A 22,567-nucleotide genomic window follows, 5' to 3' on the forward strand; every position below is an offset into this window, starting at 1 on the left:
GCACCAAGTGGGCTGAGTCCTTCTGCGACAATTAGCAATTAAGAAATGCCTCGGAGACATGGCCATAGGCTAGTGTGATGTAGGCTGAGTCTCTTCTTCCCAGCTGTTCCCGAGTTGCGTCAAGCTGACAGCTGAAGCTAAGTATGACACTGTCCCAGTTTGGCTTTTGATATTGTGACAAAACATGGACCAAAAGCAATTGGAGAGGAAAGGGTTTATTTGGTTTACACTACCCAATTACACTCCATCGTAGAGGGAAGTCAGAGCAAGAGAAGATGCAGAAACCTGGAGTCAGGAACAGAAGCAGAGACCATAGAGGAGCCCTGCTAACATGCTCACCATGGCTTGATCAGCTAACTTCATATAAGACCACTCAGTGGAGCAGTTTAATGAAGGAGAGAGCTCCATTTGTCTGGAGGTAGTACTCGAAGTCAGAAGTTATTAACATTGCATTAATTCCACTTCTGACATGGGATATTTGGAGTAGGCAGAAATCATAGCTTGAGAGTAGCAGCAGAATTCTAAGGGGACATAGGATCCAAGCAAAGTTAAGAATGTGTGTGTGTGTGGGGGGGGGCAGAGAGGAGAGACCTGAGTTAGATTCGTATAGGTGAGGCTATGAAGAGATCTCTTTCCAATTTTAATCCTCGGGCATTCATCCAAACTGAATTTCTAACAAAACAGTCCTCCCAAATCTGAGTGAAATGATCCAGCAACAGCTAAATCACTACTTCCCAATCAGACTGTTTCACTTTTGTTGGCTTTTTCCATCAGATAAAAATGATGCAGAATATCATAGACATTAGAACATTCTAACACTTTCCATGTAAGTGTGTAGAAAAAGAGGGGATGTGAGGAAAGGGTGGGAGGCTGAAAGGTTATTTTATTTACATTTTCAAAAAGTTATTTCAAGAATAAAAAACACATCTATGTTTTGAAAAAGTACATCAAAGTCTGAAATGATTTTTAGACATTTTTGATATGGCGGAAATTATGAATGTAACCCATTTTCTGAATCAGCTGATAGTTATTTTGTCTTTCTTTATTTTTCTTATTTAGACTGCAAATATTTCTGAATTTACACTCAAAAGAATGAGTATTTGCCCCTCGTCAGCTGCAGCTCTTGAAAGAGTGGGTCCTGCACCCCACCTGGGCAGCACAGTAGAGCTGACCCTGTTGGCTGGGGTGGGATGAGAGGTGGGGGGGGGGCGTGAGGGGGCGGGTAGGGGGGTGAGTCAGCCCTGAGGTCTTGAGAGTGGAAGGGCTGACACCTCTCTACCCCCTCCCCTGCCACTTGCCATGTGGTAGTATGGGTGAGGGAAAGATGCCCTCCTCCCCCTCACCACTCACCTCTTGCGGCAGGTGTGAGAGCTGACCTCTGGGACATGGGAGTGGGAGAGCTGGCCCTGATCCTCACCAGCTGCAGCGCCTTCGGGGAAGTGAGACCTTTGCCTCACCTGGCCAACACAACAGAGCCGGCCCTGGTGGTGTGGATGTCAGCGACCCCCGAGGGTGGGAGAGCAGGAGAGCTGGCCCTGCCCCTTGCTGCCTGCTGCATTGGGTGATCTGGCTGGGGCAGTGCTGGAGAGCTCGCCCTGGTGGTGAGGTGGAGGAAGAGCTGGTGGGCTGACCAACCCAGCTACCATCCAAGCCCAGAACCAGGGCTGTGAGTTGGTCCATCTCAACATCTACCCCCATCAAAGAAGTGCTGGAGCACATGAAGGGGCCGATCCTGCGGATCCAAACCTGCAGGAACTCCATGACACAGGACAACAGGATATTCAAGAGGAGCCCCAGTGAGGGCCAGGTGTAGACAGTGGAGCAGAAGCCAGAGGCCTTGAACCAGAGCAATGACTCATAGCAACGCACACCTGCAAGTAAGATATGTGGACTAAAGGGTAAACTGTGTGACTTGCTGTGTCACACTACATGATGAGATTTTTTTTTCTTTTAAATTTTATTTGGTGGGCTTGGTTGCAAGGGAAGAGGATGGATATGAAGGGATGGGGAGATGAATGGGATAGGGATGCATGATGTGAACTCCACAAAGAATCAATAGAAACTTAAAAAAAAAAAAAACCAAAAGAATGAGTATTAGCACTCCAAAAACAAATCAGACAAAATAATTCATAGCTATTTAAAGTTTATTTGTAAGTTTAATTATTTTGTATGGGGTGTGCACTTAACCACATCCTGAAAATATAGTTGACTTTTTATTTATTTTATTTGAGTTTTGTGGTAAGATAAGCATGCTCAGTGCTCTTTCTTGATACACCTGTGTTTAGTACTGTACCAGATATCTAAGTCATTGTCCTGTTGGGTAGTAAATACAATACATACCTAAGAGATAGCTATTTGCATCATATTAAAACAGATAAATTGTCTTAACAGGTCTGATTCTAACACTTTAAACAATTAATTTCAAATATTTTTATTAATTCTTTGAGAATTTCATATGTTGCACTTTGGTCATATTCACTTCCCGTCTCCTCTGAGATCCATCCCGTTCCATTCCCACCTAACTTCGTGTTCTCATTTTTTAAAAAATTTGTTTTGTTTAATCAACTTTAAAAAATTTATTTTACATGCTGACCACAGTTCCTTCTCCCTCCCCTCCTCCCCCTGTTCACTACCCCTGACTCCCATCTATCCCCTCCCCATTCACTCCTCCCCTGTCTCCATTCAGAAAAGGACAGGTCTCCCATGGACTTGAACAGAGCATGGCTAGCACATTAAGTTGGGGGAGGACCCCCCCCCATAAAGGCTGGTTGAAGTAATTCAGCATGGGGAAAAGGTTCTCACTTTTTTAAAGCTCACTGAGTCCTATTTTATTTTATTTTATTTTTTTGTGCTGCCTTTATAACTTGTATGTATGGCCATCCTCTGAAGCTTGGTCAGTGTACCAGGGGCCAGGCCCTTTAAGAAAACTAAGCCTCCCTCTCCCAGGATCTATCAGTTGTCAATAGCTCTTCAACTGGGGGTAGGACTTTGTGACCACTTCCGTCTTCCATGCTGGGATTTTTTTTTTTCTGATTTGAGATATGTAACTTTTGTACATGCTGTTAAAACTGCTATGGGTTTACACGTGGCTATTACAATCTTTATGTACGTCTCTTCCATGATGACTTCTGACCTTTTGGAGGAAGGGGTGCAATATAGTGCCGAGCACTCTGCATTCTTCTGTTCTCTGCATGTTGACCAGTTGTGAATCTCTTCTGTGTTAATTGACATATGTTTGAAAAGGAAGCTTTTCTGATGATGTCTGAAAGTCACATTAACCTATGAATATAAGGATTAGTCATGAGAAATCAGTTTAATAGTATGTGCATTTAACAGAGTCATAGTAGTAGGTTTAGCCACATTAATAACGGGGCCAGGTATAAGTTTCATCTTGTGGAGCAGGTATTAAATCCAACCAGAAAGTGGTTGACTACTTTGATGACATTCCTGTCACTATTGTACTAGTGAACCAACATTGTCGGACTGGTCATTTTTGGAGTGCCTAAAAGAGGGAGGTGGTCATGAATTGTATCCTTAGCTGATGATCTACTGGCAGTTAGTGGCTTTTAGAAGAGGGAAAATTCATTTTCTTTAAGGGTGTAGCCCCTGCTACAATGACCATGTTCCAGTGTATAACCACACAACCAAAGTTATAAGGACTCAATGAGCATTAAGGAATCATAGCTATAAAAGACTGATAACTACTTTCATTCTTCAGTAGCATGCATAGTACCTTCCAGCACTAGGAAAGCTAGCCAAAGAAAAGGAGGCTGTCAAATTCGTACCAGTCTGATTCCTCCACACATTCTGTGATTTAAGTGTGTGGTGTTTTCAGCAACAGGGTCTTAGTGTCAAGATCTGCAGGGTAACCAAAAGCATTGACAATAGCCTGCAATACTTGCAATACTAAATGGCCAATGATTCCAAAAGAGGAAACCCATTCCTGGCTCTGATTTTTATTTGTTACCTTGTGTTGCATAGTAGGGATATTACCATCTCATTATAGTGTCATTCTTTCAGAATTCTTTTTATTTCTAGGTGATGGTATGGGAAGGGATACTATTTTCTTCAGAGGTGTAGCCATCGTTGAGTTGTTCATGTTCCAGTAAATAGCCTGCTACTCATGTCCATTTCAGCAACCACAATCAAGCAAAGTGGGTTCAGACAATTACCAAAGACCAAAACACAAAGTAGGATGAGACTTGTTGCTGAGAAGACAAGTTCTCAGCAACAAAAGAGGGATGGAAGATGAGAGGAGGCAATGCAGAATGAAATCTTTCTTTCTCTTCCTCTATGTGTGTATGCATGAGTGTGTGTGTGTGTGTGTGTGTGTATGCATGAGTGTGTGTGTGTGTGTGTGTGTATGAAATTGTCAAAGATTTTAAAAAAGGAGGAAATCACATGGAGAATTTTAATTCTTTCAAATCGGAATCTCTTTCTTTTTCTTTTGAATGATGAATTAGTATAGAAATGAAAAAAAGCCTGCATCTAATGAAGTAAGTTATACAGAAAAATGTAAAGTGTGTGTTTTTAAACAACACTTAAGTTTTTTAATGGAAATGGTTTTCTTAAGAAGTTTTTCATATGATAACTGAAAATTAACTTTTAATTTGATATGTTTTCTCTTCCAAAAAAAACCCTGTGTATTTGGAGGATATCCACTGCAAGCAAAACATCCCAAAGTACGCATCTGCAGTATGACCTCAGACTCCGTGGTGCCTTCTGCTCTGAGAGGCTCAATGAATCCTGTAGCTGAAGTCTCAGGGTCTGTCTAGTATACATGGAAAATGTTCAGATCACTGAAGTCATGGCAGCTTCTTCTCCAGGACATTGACATCTACTAGCAACACACAGTCAGGGAGTTTAAGTACTAGAGGAAGAGATCCAGCTATTCAAAAAATAAAAAATAAAAATGAATCTTTATTTTATTGGTACAATATATTCTTCTATTAGTAATTATGTAAAAATATCAATAATTGTAAAAAATTGAGACTCATAATTACTAAGAAAATAAGAATTTTCTTTGTGGATAATTTTCTTTTTTATGCTTTGTTTGAAACAGTATTTTAATTTTAACAATATTCTTCTTAAAATTTTCATTTAATTGTTTTGTAGTCTTGGTGACATTTAAGCCCAGGGTCTCATGCCTGCTGGGTAATATTAATGTATTTTCTAATTGAAAAAAAAAAATACTTATTTCTAAAACCAGCTACACTGAACCAGTTAGAAGAGAAGGTGGGCAATAGCCTTGAACACATTGGCACAGGAGAAGACTTTAAAAACAGACATCATTAACACAGGCACCAAGATCAATAATTAATAAATGGGACCTCATGAAACTAAAAAGCTTCTGCATGGCAAAGGGCACTGTTTTTCAGACAAAGTGGTAGCTTACAGAATGGGAACAAATTTTTGCAGCTTCACAACTGATAAAGAGCTAATATCCAGCCGGGCGATGGTGGCACACGCCTTTAATCCCAGCACTCGGGAGGCAGAGGAAGGTGGATCTCTGTGAGTTCGAGGCCAGACTGGTCTACAGAGTGAGATCCAGGAAAGGCGCAAAGCTACACAGAGAAACCCTGTCTCGAAAAACCTAAAAAAAAAAAAAAAAAAAAAAAAAAAAAAAAAAAAAAAAAAAAAAAAAAAAAAAAGAGCTAATATCCAAAGTATATAAAGAACTCAGGAAACTTGACATTAAAAGGCCAAATAATCCAATTAAAAATGGGGTAGTGATCTAAATAGAGAATTCTCAATACAAGATATTCAAATAGATGAGAAACACCTAAAGAAATCTTCTACATCATTAGCCATCAGGGAAATGCAAATCAAAACTACTTTGAGATTCTAACTTCTGTCAGAATGGCCTAGACCAAAAACACAAGTGATAGTTCATGCTGGCGAGGATGTGGAGTGAAGGGAACACTCCTCCATTGCTGGTGAGAGTGCAAACTTGTACAGTCACTTAGGAAGTCAGTGTGGCGGTTCCTCAGAAAGATGGGAATTGATCTACCTCAAGATCCAGCTGTACCATTATTGGGCATATATGCAAAGGACACTTCATCCTACTACAGTGACACTTCTCAAGCATGTTCATTGCTGTTCCCTTCATAATAGCCAGAAATTGGAAACAACCTAGGTGTCCTTCAACAGAAGGATGATAGAGAAAATGTGATACATTTATACAATGGAATATTATTTGGCTTTAAAAAAAATGACATCATGAAATTTGCAGGCAAATGGATGGACCCAGAAAAAAAATCATCCTGAGTGAGGTAACCCAGACCCAGAAAGATAAATATGGCATGTGTTCACTTATATCTGGGGATTGATTAGCCATTAAATAACTAAGCTACAATTTATAGACCCAGAGAGGTTAAGCATAGAGGAAGGGACTAGTGGATGACAGATAGATCTTCCTGGAAGGGAGATATAGAATAGATTTTATTAATGGACTGGAGCAGGGTTAGAGGGGCGAGAACAGGAGGATCAGGTGAGAAAAGGGAGGGGAGATGGGATTAGGGAGGGAAGGAGTGGAGAGATAACTAGAAATGGAAAGCATTTGAAGGGTGGTGTGGAAACCTAGTAAGTGGAAACTTCCTATAATATATGAAGATCATTCTAATGAAGTCTCCAAACAATATTGGAGATGGAACCTCTACTGGCCATATTTTGTTACCAAATAAAGTTTCCAGTGCAAGGACTGGGTTTCATCCAGTTGACTGGGTAGCTGAAAGGGTCTCATGTCACTCCCTAAACAACCCAGGCTGTTGCCAAGATGATGGGTTGCTCTCCACAAACTGACAGCAAACAATTGCTGAAGACAGACTCCACACAACTATTTGAACATGGAGAGGTTGAGCTGGTGCTTACATAGAACCTTCACCCCCATGTTCAAGTGTCTATGATGTAGAAAGATACTCTGCAGGCCACCAAAAGAGAAAAGTAAACACGAACCTAAACATAAAACCTTTGGCCTACAATCTGTCCTGTTTTCAAAATACTCTACAGCAATGGCGGCACAAACCTTGTGGGAATAACCAACTGATGTCTGATTTGACCCAAGACCCACTCCATGAGAAAGAACCCATACCTGACACTGCTTGGGTGACTAAGAACCAGAGACCTAGGGTAAAACCAAATACTGCTAGTCTAAAAAGAAAAGTAACAATAAAATGACTCTTAGTGATAATTCTGCTCTACTCACAGATCTACAGATCAGTGCCTTATTCAGTCATCATTAGAGAGGTTTCTTCCTGTAGCAGATGGGAACAAATACAGAGACCCATAGCCAGATGTTATGCAGAGAGGGGGGGAGAGAGAGAGAGAGAGAGAGAGAGAGAGAGAGAGAGAGAGAGAGAGAGAGAGAGAGAGAGAGAGAGAGCTCAGAACATAGAGTTCTAAATAAGATGTTTCCCTCAACCCCCGCCCCCCACAATGGAATAGGAAGCAGGCAGAGTGTGGGAGACAGAGGGATGGAGGACACCAGAACTAAGAAACTGAAACAACAACCACAGGGCCCACACAGGGCCGCACCAGGTCCTCTGCATATGTACTATAGCTTTCAGTTTAGTACTTTTATGGGACTCCTAAATGTGTAAACGAGTGTGTCTCCGATTCTTGTGCCTTCTCTTGGGACGCTTTCATTTTTCTGTTGACTTCTCTTGTCCAAATGATGGTTTTTGTTTTATCTTACTGATATTTTATTTTGTTATATTTGGGGTTGTTATCTCCCAGAAGCCTGTTCTTTTCTAAGGAGAGACAGAAAGAGCGTGGATCTGGATGGGAGAGGAGGTGAGAAGAAACTTGGATGAGGAGAGGAAGGGAAAACTATATTCAGATTATATTGTATGATAAAGGAATCTATGTTTAATAAAAGGGGAAATCACAATCAATAAATAAATATATTTATTATTAAAAGAGATAGGCAAATGGACATATGAGTCATTAAAAGAATACTTACAGTTAATTGTTTTCTGGGTTCCACTCTGGTAGAGTCTCTTCTGTGGTAGATGAGTGTATAAAAATGTAATTGACAGTGGAAGCATAAAACCCTTAGTGAAACTCCATGGCTTCAGAATGGCCATTCGAACTGCACACAAACTTAATGGATTTTACAGAGTTTGGGAGGGGAAAAGTATTTGTTTGAGTGGCTACCATAATCTAGCTGCATGAGGTTTTTATCTGTAAGTTCATTACAATGAGGTGATTTCATGTTTTATTTTAAAGAAGAATACATGTATTTATTGCATACAACATACCATTTGAAAGTATGTATACATGATGGAAGGTATAAATCTATGTGAATGATGCGTGGATTAACTTACATATTTACCCCACTTTTGTAGTGAGACTTAAAATTTACTCTCATCAACTAATCAGAATGCAAAGCATTTTGTTAACCATAGTCAACGTGCTGTATACAACAGATGTCCTGAAGATACTCTTTTTATATAACCACGCATCTTCATCCTTTGACAATATTTCCCTTTGATGATACCTACCATTCTAGCATGCTGTATGTTATCCTTTTGGGCCTGATTTGCTTCTCTCAAAATTGCAGCCTCTAAATTCATCTATGTTGGCACAAACGATGGATGTCCTCTCTCACGATGCTATTACCATTTTCCTTATACATCTGCCTACCCATTGATGAACACTTGGCTTTCTTCTGCCTTGGCTGGTATACAGAGGGTTGTGCTGAACATAAAACTGCCAGTACCCGACACACCGATTTCTTTTCCTTGGGTATGTGTCCCGTGAAGAGAATGTTGGATATTCCTGGAGTTCAATTCCAGGTGCACATAATTTTCCAATATTGGTAATGCAGTCAATCTATGTATGTCACAGACTTTTTCTTGTAGACCTCCTATGTGTCTGGAGTAATTAAAAAAATGTGTTGATACTCAGATAAAAGCAAAGTCTTAAGTAAAAAAAAAACAAAACAAAAAACAAAAAACAAAAACAAAACAACAACAACAACAAAACCCTGAAAGACATATTAGTGAAGCTGCCAGGTGTGAGCCATTGGCCCATTGTGGAGGTTATCAGGAGAGTAAGTCGGTGTTGAGATTTCCAGGAGCGCTGCCGAGCCAACAGGGATATATTATTTTGAAATTGAGAACACTGCCACTTTATTTCCAGTGCTACTAGGCTGAAAGCTAAATCAAGCCCCTCACTTTTGGCCCTTTTACCAGTTAGTGAGATGCACTTTGTAACTCCGAGCTGCTCGCATGAAGACTACATTTGTTTATTCCTCATTACCTTGATGAATGAGAAATGAAATGCATAGACAAGAACTTGTCATTTGTAAGAGATGCTGACAGTTGGATCATCATTTGTCATATGAGATGTTTCATAAAGAAGTTTAGCTCGTGAATGGCATAGAAGGCTAAACTAGGTCATGATAATTCTGGCTATTAAAATAAATTTCATTATGTAGTTTTTGGTATGTCCAGTCAAACTGAGCACATGCACGCATTCTTTGATCAAAGTTTATTAGCATAAAACCGGATTGATAGAAACAGGAATTTTAAAGAAATAATGTGTAATTTTCTTAAGGAATCCAGAAGAGTTTGCGGTGCTTCCTGTGACAGCAGAGTTGTTTTGAACTTTCGTAACTCTGCTTGTCTTGCAGGCGAGGAACTAACTGTTCCTCATTCTGGATTATATTTCCATGAATGCTTGGGTTCTTAACAGCAGCGAAGATAGAGCCGTTATCTCCATTTGCAGCAAAGGTCACACAGGCTTCCATCTCACTGTTAAAAAACATGAACTCGTTCGAGGCCAGCCTGGGCTACCAAGTGAGTTCCAGGAAAAGGCACAAAGCTACACAGAGAAACCCTGTCTCGAAAAACCAAAAAAAAAAAACAAAAAAAAAACCAAAAAAAAACCAAAAAAAAAAACAAAAAAAACAAAACCATGAACTCTTTCACTTTGGGGTTTCACTGTTCGCACACAATGCTCCACACACAGGTGCTACTTGACCCTCTTCACATCACCTCACAGAATGGAGGTCTGTCTACTGGTACTGGAGATGTGATTCTTTGCCTAATGCTGCTGTCAACTGTCCCTTCTCTGGGACCTAGGAGTCTTGACTTCCTACCCAAATCCACTCTTGCTAGGCTCACTCATTAGCTTGAAAATAGAGTGAATTTTCAGATGCTTCTTGGTTTGTGAAAGTTATTACACTGCAGAATGATTTTCCAACGCATTGATTCTATATTACACCCTGAAACAAAGTATTTCAAATTTCTGAGCTTTATTAGGTTAGTTCTATAAAATGTAGACGGAACAACAACAACAACAAAACGATCAGAAACTATAATTGTTTTTTTTTACTTGTAACTCTTGTTTTGCTTACAAAAAAGGTGAAGTCTCTGATACTCCAGTCTTTAAAACTTCCTAAGATGTAATGTGTTACTAAGCATATTCAAAGGGAGATCTTTTATGACATTAAAATTTACCATCATCAAAGTTCGTTCCCTGTCAGAATGTTTAGCTTGTCTAAGCACCATAAAGAAACAATTTGTTTTTTTCTATAGTCAGATATCTGAAGGTCTAATTTACATGCAAACTCCCTGCACTTTACTACCTTATAATGAAGCACAGATTTCAATGAATATTGACAATACATTGTGCACATCCGTGGGACCACCATCATAATTTAGACACAAAATAGTCTCACCACGCCAGAGGATTCCATGGGGTCCTGTGACCCTATATGAATTTTGGTAACATGTGAAGGATTTTTTTTTTTTTGAGACAGAGTACTATTATGCAGCCTTGACTGCCCTGGAACTCATTATACAGACCAGGTTGGCTTCAAACTCAGAGATCTGCCTCACTCTTCTTCCCAAGTACTGGGATTAAAGGCTAGTGACAGCAAGCCTGGTGTGAAAGACTTTTGAAACTGGGACATTTGAGAATAATTTGTGTTGACATTTTCCAAATGTTTATTTCATTTCCTGTTTTCAACCATCCTAAACATTTGTGTTAGCCTTTCATCACTGTCACAGATACCTTAGATAATGACCTCACTGAGAGAAACAGGTTTATCTTGACTTAGAGTTTTGGGAAGTTTCAGTCCATGACCAGTTCCCATGACTTTAGGATTGTAGCTGTGTATAATTTCAGGGATATATCGTAGAGCAGAAATATTTACCACATATTCAGGAAAAGAGAGGAGAGGAGAGGAGAGAAGAGGAGGGAGGGAGGAGGAGGAGAAACGAAGGAGGAGGAGGAGGACGAAGAAGATGAAGAAGACAAAGGAGAAGGAGGAGGAAAAGGAGTAGAAGGAGAAAAAGAAGAAATAATGGAGGGGAAAGGAGAGGAAAATAAGAGAGAAGGGAAGAAACTGGAGTCCTCAAATCTCCTTTGACAGCACACCCCTGTTGACCAGATGACCTTCCAGTATGCCCATATCTTAAACTCGTTTCTTTCTCTCACTGAGGATCAAACCTTTACTACATGAGATTTGGGGGGATATTGAGACTAAAGTGGAAGAAGCATCTATATTTGATATGTTTTTCCTTTAAGTCATTTGCTTGGATTCTGTTTTTTTTTTTTGTGGTTTTTATTTTGCTTCTTGTTTTGTATGTTTTTTGAGTTTTGTTTTTGTGAGATAGGTTTCTCTGTGTAACAGCTCTGGCTGTCCTGATACTCACTTTGTAGACCAGACTGGCCTCAAACTCAGAGATCCACTTGCCTCTGCCTCCTGAGTGCTGAGATTAAAGGTGTGTGACACCACTGCTAGGCAGATTCTGTTTTTTAAGAGTCCTCTATGTAGTATTTTCTTCTCTCACACATTCTTTGTAGCAGGAAGACTGAAGAGCATTTTTATGATCACACATAAATGGGATGAATGAACGTGAATTTGTAACACATCAGTAATAATTCATCTTGAAGCAAACAAAAACCACAGGAAGAAAATGGGTGGTAGTGGAAAGTATAAAAACTGATGATGTAGGCAATGAAAAATTACAAGTAAGTGCATAATTTGATGAATTGTGTATAAAAGGAATAAATAATTCTTTCTTCCTATAAATCATGCTTTGTTTTGGGATTTTTCATTCTGAGCAATCGATGCACTTTCTAGGAAGCCTTTTGCAAGGACTTGTTTGCATCTGGCTCTGTAACCGTGGCTCTCAAAAACGCAAGATACATTCTTTAGTAGTGTGTTTCTCTTGGCAGTGTCAAAATGACATTTGTCTTGAGACCTCTCAAATTTGAGGATGTGAACAGAAATCCAGAGTAAATTTTCCCACAGCGCTATTGGTATGTGGAGGGTGAGGCACATCTTGTAATTCCAGCCATGAAACATTGCTACATGATGTCCTTGGTTACAGCTCCCATTTATCATATGACTTATGATTTGTAGAACAAGACTCCTCTGTCTTCTCACATGGAAAGTTAACTTTGTTTCCTACTTTGGGTACAAGTTTGTTTCTTCTGATTGCTCTATCTAAGTAGGACAAAATGTCTATAACTGGAAAACTATAATGCAGGATACCAGAAGTGAAATACCTAGGATTTTCACACCACTCCTCCATCCTCCCACTTTTCAATGATGAAGGCTTTTTTTTTTCTTATTTTGAGAAGAAATAGACGACTATAAAAATATAGAAAAAAAATACTGTGCTCTTCTTTCTAGTTGACATTCGCCTGTGGAGAAACAGTGTGTTCTTCTGACTAGTTGACCTTTGCCTGTGGAGAGCTCAGGTAGACATACGGAGAAACCCACCAGGGTGTCTGCATCCTCCTGCCTTTCTGCAGCATGTCTTCTCATTAAAATGTAACAATCAAAATAACAGAAATGAAAACGATTTAAAAGGATTTTTTGGTAGTCTTTGGTTTATACCAAAACTAAAAGGAAGGTGCAGAGAAATTTACATTCCCTCTGTGCCAACAGGCCCAGTCTCCCCTATCTCCAACACACTCCACTATTGCTACACTAGACAAGCCTACATTACCACACAATTATCACCCAATCTAAAATTTATTTTAGGAGTTCTTGGGGGTTACTTTGCACAGATTTGAACACATGTATAATGGTGTGTACATAAAGCAATCAGCACTTTAAATCAACAAACTAATGTTGTTTCCATCATTAAATTCAATCACTGTGACTTTTCCCAAAATCTGCTATCATAAGGAGCACTAAATCTCCAGAGGTCTGCTCCACAAACAGACAAAAACTACTTCACTGCATTTACTATACTTAAGAGCATCACTCTAGGGCTGCCAAGATGGTTCAGTGGGGGAAAGGCACTTGCCAAGACTGACGACATGAGTTACATCCCTGGACTCCATATGGTAAGAAGGAAAGAATAGACTGGACTGTTGCAAGTTGTCCTCTGAACTCTGTGCTTGCAGGTCATGGAACACAGACAACCTGCCACCCCCAACAAACAACTTCAAAAAAGCACAATTCTCAACTGGATTCTGGTTTTCTAGGTATTACAGAATAATTAAGACTTTGATCAGGAAGGATTCAGCATAAAGACATTTCTATTGCTATGATCTGCCTGTGGGGGCATTAAATTGGTGTAAATACAAGTAATCCTAGTTGGGAACTCTAGGAAAGAAGTTATTCAGATTTCAGTACAAGGCCAGATTTTCAGTACCAGGCAAAAGAAGTTTTTTGGAAGAAACCAAGAAAGAAGGTAAACATGTATGTTAGAAGGAAGACTATAAGGGAAAAAAGAAGTGTCTTAGTTAGGGATTCTATGTGAGTATGTGGCCTCCATGAGACCAACACAGAGCTGTGCCGCTGTGATCTCCAAGCTTTAGACTCTAAGTGCTGCTCACATATCTCATAAAGCTGAGGTGTTCCTGTTATTCAGCCAGTCAACCAAAGGACTGACCAACCACATTGCCCTCTTTGCTTATGTCCAAATACCGTGTGTGTGTGTGTGTGTGTGTGTGTGTGTGTGTATGCGCGCGCGCACGTGTGCGCGCGCACGCGCATGCTCATTCTTATTGCAAACCAGCGTTTCCAGCTGTTGTCATTTCTGTCTTGCAGAACTTCCTTGAACATTTTTCTTATTTTAATGAGGTGAGGTTTTGCTTCAAGTAAATCTTAACTTTTGTCTGAAATAAGTTTGTCTTGGATTCTTAAGCAGAAGCAGTTAATAGATTTTTTTCATTTAGCATTTTGAAGATATCATTTCACTGTAGTGTCTGTCCCCTTATCTCATGAAATGTGAGCTGCTGTTCTTATTGCTGTTCCCCTGAATACAATGTATCATTTTCCTGTCAGATTTATCCTAACATTTTTCTTAAAAGAATCTTTTATTTTCTTTTTTGGTAGTTCATTAAAAAAATCACCAAGATGTCTTTGTCTTTGTCTTGCTTGAGGTTTGGGAGGCTAGTTGTATATATATATATATATATATATATATATATATATATATATATATATATATATATATATATATATATTATTAGGATTCAGGATTATTTAACTATTCTTTCTCCAAGTATTTCTTCTTTCTCATCTCCTGGCCACAGTTACATATTTGGTAGGTCTTAAAATAATGTCCCACAGGTTTTATGTTATTACCGTTTTTCCCCACACCTCTACTTTTCTGTTAGTTGATCAGTTTCCCCAAGGTCTAGTCAATAGCTAAGGTGACTTTATTTTTACACATGTACTTCATTTTTGTTTTTACCCTTTTCACTTGTCTATGTTTTTCTTGTTGATTTCCACTTATGTGTTAAGATTCTTCACACGTGTTTGATCCACTTTTTTTTTTCTAAAATTTTACCATAGTCACCAAATGTTGTTTTCATTTTAAATGATTTATTTTACTTTTTATAATTGTAATTATAGCATACCCCCTTTCCTTTCTCCAAACCCTTCCATATACCCTTACTCTTTTTCAAGTCATGGCTTCTCTTTTCATTAATCATTATCACACACACACACACACACACACACACACACACACACACACACACACACGCATGAACATACACCATCCTAATTATAACCTGCTCTATAACCTAATTATAACATCTGCAAAATATTTCTTGTATGTATATTTTCAGGGCTGGCCAATTGCTGTGCTCTTCCCTGAGGAAGACTATTTTAGATTTCGCTAGAGTCAACATCCAAATCTTTTTGGTTCTGCTTCTGGACATTCATTTTGGTTCATGTGATCATGTTTTAAAGTTTTTCTGTCCAGTATGTTTGGACTCTTAGTGAGTAGTTGAAAGCTTCCTGGATTATCTTCTGTCTTCTAGGGCATCACAGTTTGCTTTGGAAGGCCATTTCATTACCAATGTTTTCCCTTAATCTTCTGGAAGCTTGGTCTTAGGGTTTTTTAAATGAGTAACTGTTTTAGTTCCCTCGCAAGTCCTGTGCTGTAAACCTCAAGACAGTGTTCTTATTTCTGAATTTTGGTCATTTTAAAGTTTTGGCATCAAACAAAGGCACTTATTAACTCCTCTAATCTAACAGGGTTTAAGCTGTAAGCACCCCCACCATCAGCCGGCTGCTGGGAGGTAAATCCTTTCGGTGTTTCTTTCTGCTGTTTTCCTTAAATTATCACCATGAAAAGATACAATTTAGACAAAAGCCAAGGATTTGAGGATAATTTACATGCAGATTACAGAGTAGTTCTTCTTCCCCTCCTCTCTGATTTTTTCCCTTTCAATCTTCTGCTCCGCTAGAATATTGAATTCCACCCTTGTTTCCTCCTCTCCTCACGACACTTTCCCGGAAGATGCCCCTTTTCTCCATCCAGCCTTATGAGGAGCCTACAAGCATCATCAGAGGAGTCAGGAGTCAGGAGTTTGCTTAGTGAGCTTTCACTGAAGAAAGGATTGTGTCCTGAGTTTCTGCCTCCCTCAAACTGTACATGCATGCTTTCACACAGTGGCTTTCTTATATTTTCATGGGGGTTATAATAATAACCACAGAAGGGATAGTTTGTGTGGTGGTTTGAATAGGTATGCCCGCCTTCCCGTAGACTTGTGTTTGAATACTTGTCCCACAGTGAGTGGTGCTCTTAGGAGGTGTGGCCTTGTTGGAGCAGGTGTGGTCTTGTTGGAAGAAGTGTGTCCAAGATGTAGAACTCACAGCTCCTTTTCCAGCACCATGTCTGTCTGCACGCCACCATGTCCCACCATGTTGATAGTGGACTAAACCTCTGAAACTGTAAGCCAGTCTCAGTTAAATGTTTTCCTTTATAAGAGTTGCTATGGTCATGGTGTCTCTTCACAGCAATAGAAACCCCAACTAAGACAGTTTGTTATGATCTATTCTATCACAAATGGGAGAAGGACTTCTCATGTAAATTATGAACATACTGCCAGCCTTTTGTCATATCCTGGGCAAGGGTTTTACATATATTGACACTGGTTCACAATGGATAGACTACAGGATCATCATTACTAGTAGGAAGTCGAGAGAGAGACCTTGTAAAGAAATGTATCCAAGCTTATAAAGTATGAGACAGATGCAGGATTTGGTGCCATGTATGTTGAATCTAAGGTTTGTGAATTCGCTAGTGACTCTCAAACTTGGCTGCAGAATGAAATTTCTTGAAGAGTTTTAAAAATAGAATGTGTTGGTCCCAGCTCCACTAATTAAAAAAAAAAATTCCCATCTTAAATATAACTTAGGTATTGAAATTTTAAAACATTCTTTAGATTTTTCAAATATGCATCTGGAGTGTAGAACCATTGTGAGGTTATCCTTCTTAAGACACTGACCTATAACTAGTTCAAATAATGCTAATTGCTTTCTTTCTGAATAATGATAAGACAGAATGATGTTTCATGGATTTACTAGTCTATTATACAGATGATTGACAGTGAAAGCAAGGCTTGCTGAATATTGATGACATTTATGCTGAATATTTATGAATTTTCTTTTAAAGCCACACCCACAGTTCTGGTCACTGTGATCTATATGAGCAATGCGGTTTGGAAATAAAATGGATATTTATATCTAGCCTGTCACACGTGCTTGTGCATATGTGTCTGCGAGTGTCCAGGGCAGAGGACAAGCTCAGCTTTTATTCTTCAGGCACTGTCTGCCATGTTTTTCTTTTTAAGACAAGGATTCCCAGTGGCCTGGAGCTGGATCTCAACGAGTAGGCTATTGACCAGCAAGTCTCAGGGATCAGCCTATCTCCACTGCCCAGTGACCACAAGCTCATTAGAGCAAGCATAGCCTTTTCTCTGTCTCTCTCCTTCCTTCCTTCCTTCCTTCCTTCCTTCCTTCCTTCCTTCCTTCCTTCCTTCCTTTCTTTTTTTTTCCTTGTGGGTTCTGAGAAGGAGAGGTAGGTCCTCAAGCTCACAAAGTGAGTACTTTACTGACGAACACATCTCTCCAGCCTCTATCATGAGGAACTTCTAATTTGTTATGGCTTGAATCTGATGAAATATTTCTCCAAGTTTCTCATGCTACACATTTGCTTTTCAGTGGCTCAGTCTTTTGGGAAGTGGTTGGATCATGAATCCATTGGTGGAACCATAGCAAAGGCATTAGCTGGAGATGGTAGAGATTTAGTAGTGAGAACTTACTCGGAGGTGTGTCAACGAGGGTGTGCCATTGCAGTTGAATCTATCTCTGGCCCCTCAGTCTTTTTAGTTGCCATGAAGTGAGACCATTTCTCCATCATGTGCACAGGAACTGGAGCTTTAGCCTGGACATGAAAGCAATGGTGCTGGCTGGCCAAGAGCCGCAAACTTCTTTAGGTTGTTTATCTCTTGGTGTTGTCTCAGCAACAGACTGTTGACTAATAGATACTTATTCACTCATGTGGTGATTAAGATAAAGTGTCTTTCTAAGAGTTATTAGAGAATATTCTTAGTCTGTAGTGATTAGTGTAAGGAAAGTCAATGGTCAGAAGTCCGAATAAAAGCTTCAGTTCCACAAAACTTGATATCTTAGGTGAGTGTTGGCTGGTTCCCATTTGTAGTGTAGTAAGGATGAGCACACTGGGGGAGATGAGGAGTCAGTAGAGTTTAGAGGTCTCAGTTTCATTTTTGGATGTTGACCTGGGAGAGTGCTGTGGATATTACTCTGTATAAATAAAATGCTGATTGGCCAGTAGTCAGGCAGGAAGTATAGGCGGGACAAGCAGAAGAGAATTCTGGGAACAGGAAGGTTGAGTCAGGAGACGCTGTCAGCCACCACCACGAGTACCAACATATAAGATACTGGTAAGTCACGAGCCATGTGGCAAGGTGTTGATTTATAAAAATGGGTTAATTTAAGATAGAAGAACTAGATAACAAGAAGTCTGCCATGGCCATACAGTTTGTAAGCAATATAAGTCTCTGTGTGTTTACTTGGTTGGGTCTGAGTGGCTGTGGGACTGGTGGGTGAGAGAGGTTTGTCCTGACTGTGGGCCAGGCAGGACCAAAAAAACTATAGCTACAGCAGAGTATCTAGGTAGGTTTCATTTGTTTTCTGACACAGGTTTTTAAAAATTAAAATGATTCCACCATTTCCCTCTCCTTCCTGCAACTCCTCCTGTGTTTTCTTACACTCTATCCCCCCCCATCCTGCCACCACCATAATAGAGACTCTTGATGTGTAGATGAATAGTTCCTCTTTATTGTCAACCTGGCAGAATCTAGGATCATCTGGGAGAAGGACCTCTGCACATGCTCTTGCTTGCGTTGAGTGATGTGAGAAAACCCAGTCTAATTGTGGATGGGTCCATTTCTTGGGTAGGAGATCCTGGAGTGCATAGAGTAAACAGAGCAAATTGTCCACTACCGTGTGCCTTCCTTGTTCTGTTTCCAGTTCTGGATGTGATATGACCAACCATTTCAAGTTCCTGCTGCCTTGACCCCCAGGCCAGGATGGGTTAAGATAAAACCCTGGATATTTTATCCCAGCAGCAGGAAAATTGATTAAACTAGCAGCTTAGAACTCACTATGTATACTGGCCTGGTCTTGAACATGCAACTCTTTACCTCCTCAGTTTTGGGATTATAAGTGTGTGCTTCACACTGGGCTCTGGGAGCATCACAGCCTCTCTGGGACTCCGTTTTCTATGATATAAGATAAATGTTTGACTTGAGGCTCTTTTGGTTCCAAAGTTTTATGTATATCAAACTAATTTCCTGATTAAAATTCCCTTAATTTTCTTGCTGTCAATAGAACACCTACTAATTTAATGCATGTTGTTTAAAAATAAAAAATAAAACTATACTATCTGAACATTTTTTTCCGAGACAGGGTTTCTCTGTGTTGTTTTGGTGCCTGTTCTGGATCTTGCTCTGTAGACCAGGCTGGCCTCAAACTCATAGAGATCCGCCTGGCTCTACCTCCTGAGTGCTGGGATTAAAGGCGTGTGCCACCACTGCCCAGCTTCTGAACATGTTTTTAACTACATTTCTACCAGTGGATCAAACCTGTATTGTAAGCTAGTGGTTGATCAGTGAACTGGAGTTGCTGAAATCCCTGTTTACCAGAGAGAACATTCTGGAAAGAAGCAGCTTGATTTAGGCAGAGGAAATGGAGAACAACGGTGGAACCTGCTAAACAGCTGAGTCACAGCTAACACTCCTGGCAGAGAGAGGGAAGGGTTTGTTTAGAAGCCCCATAATGCTTTACCATCGTTTCAGCTGGCAGGAGGTACTGGCACCAGCGATAGGCAACATTCAAGCTCTTCTTTCCAGAATGGCAATCAATACTGTGATTTGCTTTAGTCAGGGCTGCTATTCTTGTTGAGGTAGCTGTGGCTGTGATAGGAAGGTAGTAACCCCACCAAGAAAGGCTGATTTGTGTTGGCTGGCTACAGCATAGAATTTGAGAACAATGGGTGGCACAATAATGCAATGTGTGGAGCGGCTTTGTTTTGACCTGGGAATCATTCATAGGTTGAACACAAAGCTATTTTTACTGGTAGTTAAACATTTGGCAACTGCTGATCAGACAGTGTACTGGATGTCCTACTGCAGTAGCATGGTTCAGTGGGCAGAACATTGATTGAACTAGAATGTAAAAATATTTGTACTTGAGTGAGTCTGTTTTGCTATTGATTGCTCTTGTGGGCTTGGACATAGTCATCTGCGTTATGGTGTGTGTGAGTGTGTGTGTGTGTGTTCATTACTTTGCTTCACACACAGTCAGAAGACAGGGTATCTTTTGTAATAGATCTTTGAAACACTGAATGAAAGAGTAAAAACACACTAGAAAAGAAAGAAAATTATAGGAAAACTGAGCATTTTTGTAAGGACACTCAAAGCAGAGTATTTGACATGTCTGAGACCCATGTGCTAGAAACATTGGGAGATGAAAAGACAGAGGGTTGTTGACTCGGACTTGCTAAGTGTATCATGTTTATTTACTTCCTACAGCCTTAGAATGGCTTCAATTATGTCAGAAGTCACTGCTCATTGTTGAAACCCAGACCCATTTTCCAACTATGAGAATGACATGTATTTCACTCTCCTTTTTCTCTTACTTGACTTCAATGTATATATCATATACCATGCACCATGGTTGAAATCTTTATCATTGTTCTGTGTCGCGTGTGGTAGAAATCTTTGTCATCATTCTGTGTGATGTGTGGTAGCTTAAGCTTTACATTTATGTAGTATTCTGTGCAAGTGTATGTGTGCAATTCTGTGGTGTGTGTGTGTGTGTGTGTGATGTTTGTATGTATGTACATTTATTCACATCTGTGGAGGCCAGAGATTGAATTCCAGTATCTTCATCAATCACTCTCTACCTTGCTTTTGGAGACAGAGTCTCTCACTGAATCTAGAGGTCATCTAGCTAGACTGGATGGGCAATTTTGTCCAGGGATCCATCCATCTGTTCACCACCTCCCATCACTATCTGACTACCTGAACTCTGATCTCTAGGTTCATGCTGCAATTCATTGACCAACTGAAGCATCTCCTCAGCCATAGGCAGCATCTTTGTTTACACTTAATTTTAGTAGTACAGGCGTATGTGTGAAATGTAATGTAGATGATATTGATAGTAGCAGTAGTCCTCCTTCTATAAAGTGGGGGTGACTAATTTCCCTCCTAGACTAAACAAATTGTCCCCTTTCTTGTGTACTTGCCACAGGGTTCCAAGGGTTTGAACTTTCGGAGCAGTGGCTTACAGAAGCTGGAGATGAGAGGAACAGCTGCGAAGGTACAGTCAGAACAAATGACTATACAAGGAGAGGAGCTGCAGGGTTACCCAGACAGCACTCTAGTCCTCAGTCCACTTGGGGAAATAGAGCACGCTGGGAGGACTGAATCCTTTGTTAGCAACAATCCTACAGGTTCAGCGGAGTTTGGGGAAAGCACATAGTTAGTAGTAATTTTCCCCCCACAAAACTCTTAAGAGAAAAATTTTGTAAACAACCTGTATTTTGAGGTCAGAATGTAAGGGTTGGGGAATCCATGAGACACATGAAAAGGAGAGTAAGGAAGCACCGAAGAGAACTACCCCCAGAGGGCAAGCTCTCTATGTGGGTATAGAATTCACTTTATTTCAGTCCCAGAGACATTCATGCTCACCCCGATGCATGTGAGTGCCGAGATTTCAGCCCTGGGACTGTCGCTGCTCTCCCACTCCAGGGGTGCTGTCCTAAGGATGGTGGCGCCATCTGGGCAGCTCATTCTGCATCCGTACTCTTCACTGACTTCCTGCCTCTCTGGGAAAATTCCTTAGACTCCTTAGACCTCCCTTTACTCAAGGGGAAGATGTTCACATCACCGTATCCTGCCCAGGAGTGTCTGTAGGCAGTCAGTGTGTGCAGAGCAGTAGCTGATTCCTCCGCCAGCTGGGACAGGGATGCTGATTTCCTTTGAGAGAAACTGGTGAAGGGATTTTGATTACTGAAGATGTCAGTGGGCCCTTGTTCGTCATAACATTATCCATCATGAAGCACACTGATATATTAGCGGAAAAATGAATATGGACACCAACCAGTTCCTGTGTTGTAAATTGTTAACAGCTTTTTGGACTTTCATGAAATGTTGAGGTTATTCCTTCTCACTTTTAAATTTCAGGCCCCATTGAATTTATTGTTTCTCTCTCTTTGAATTAACGGCGCCTCTCCTTTTGTTCCTGAAGAGTAAGCTCCCTAGGCCGGGTACATATCTGGCTCTTCATTCTGTCTTTCCATGCACCTGGTAAAGTATCTACTATACCTATACTTTCTTTGATCATAACTTTCTGCATCAGGATCTTGCTTCCCAATGGTAGGTCGTAACAGTGGAGTACACACAGCAATCTGCAGTACTCTCTGTAAATTTGCTGATACATTTTTAATTTACAGCATCTCAAAGATGAATGAAAGTTTAGTTGAATATTGTTAAATTTCCACATGTACTATAAAACACATTTATTTTACTAGAAGGTTAATGTATGCTTAATTTAATGAAAATCTTCAAATACTATAAAAATGATAATGAATTCAAAGTAGTAAAACTGCTCAGCTGGATATCTCAGAATTTCTTATGTCCTACCATTTTTCTTATTTTATTTTAAACATTAACTTTTAGTTAGGTGTGTTCATGTGTGTCTCTGGGTGAGTATGTGCACATGAGTGCAGATGTGTGCAGAGACTAGAGGCATTGAACCCATGGGGATGGA

This window comes from Peromyscus leucopus, chromosome 11, assembly GCF_004664715.2.
Source record: "Peromyscus leucopus breed LL Stock chromosome 11, UCI_PerLeu_2.1, whole genome shotgun sequence".
Lineage (NCBI taxonomy): Eukaryota > Metazoa > Chordata > Mammalia > Rodentia > Cricetidae > Peromyscus > Peromyscus leucopus.